The 1,354-nt window shown below is 50.6% G+C and overlaps 1 protein-coding gene across 3 annotated transcripts in view; it reads left to right on the forward strand.

Annotated features, from left to right (window-relative positions):
• The window catches only part of zzef1 (zinc finger, ZZ-type with EF hand domain 1), a 259,977-nt gene that overhangs the window by 5,293 nt on the left and 253,330 nt on the right, over positions 1-1,354 (forward strand). The window lies entirely within an intron of this gene.

Consider the following 1,354-nt stretch of genomic DNA (forward strand, 5'->3'; position numbering starts at 1 on the left):
CGTGCGGCACTCCCTCAGCACTGACCCTCCGACAGTGCGGCACTCCCTCAGCACTGACCCTCCGACAGTGCGGCGCTCCCTCAGCACTGACCCTCCGACAGTGCGGCACTCCCTCAGCACTGACCCTCCGACAGTGCAGCACTCCCTCAGCACTGACCCTCCGACAGTGCGGCACTCCCTCAGCACTGACCCTCCGATAGTGCGCAATTAAAGTTGGCTTTGTTCCTACAATCTCCTTATAGTGTGATGAGGGGAGCCAACCCTTACTCAGATAACTGGGAAGGACTTAATAGAGTGGGAATAGCACTCAAATCCTCGTGCGGACGAAGGTGAGTGAATAACCAATGGGGAGGGGACAAGGGGGTGAATTGGCGCACCATTTTCTCCCCTGCACGTCTCAACAATCAGTGGTCATCATTACTGAGCACAGATAGTCCGCGGCCATTTGTTTCTCAGGGCCTGTGTTATTTAGAGGGGCAGCTGTTTTAAGCATCATTTTTATGTCCAAGGTCCAATTATTTTTAGGCTGCACTTCAGAACGGTATTTTTAAAAACATAATATTCGATTTTGTCCTGCAGCATGCCCACGGGGTTTGGGTCCTGATGTTAGTTAGGCAATGTTCTGGCCTTTAGACATGCCCTTAGTCTGCTGCCTCTTAGTTACTTTCCCAAGAGAGTAATTCCATCAAAACATTCCCTGGGACTTTCTATTTTCAACTTCCACGCTTCAGGATTCATGTGAAACGAGCCAGAGTTTTGGAGTGGACTTGCGAGGACCCACACTGAGATGGGTCAGGCAGAGGTGGGTCTTGGGCCTAGTTCAGCCTGAAGCCTGCTGTTACCTCCAGACACTCTCCGCTGGACATATTTCACACCGGTCACAACAGCAGCAGAGAGGGCAGGGTTGTGTCAAATTCTTCCCGAAATCACGGCCAGCCTTGGTCTCAAAGGCAACGACGCCGAGGTAGACAGGCAAGTGATGGACACCTAAACCCAGCCAACTGGCATTAGGAACACTGTTACGAGGAAAAGGTGGAACTTCTCACTGTGTTCCATCAAATTGTGGGAAATTGAAAGAGTGGTATGATTGGAATGTGCACTTGGAGGTATATCTGGGATCCATTCTGAGAGAGGAAAGATCTGTCCCTGTATAAAACTGGAGTAGAGTACTGGTTGGGACAGGTCTGTGATTGTATAACACTGGGGTAGAGTACTAGTGCGGAAAGGTCTGTCACTGTATAACACTGGGGTACAGTACTGGTGGGGACAGGTCTGTCCTTGTATAACACTGGGGTATAGTACTGGTGGGGACAGGTCTGTCACTGTATAACACTGGGGTACAGTACTGGTGGGG

Source organism: Chiloscyllium plagiosum, chromosome 28 (assembly GCF_004010195.1).
Source record: "Chiloscyllium plagiosum isolate BGI_BamShark_2017 chromosome 28, ASM401019v2, whole genome shotgun sequence".
Taxonomy (NCBI): Eukaryota; Metazoa; Chordata; class Chondrichthyes; order Orectolobiformes; family Hemiscylliidae; genus Chiloscyllium; species Chiloscyllium plagiosum.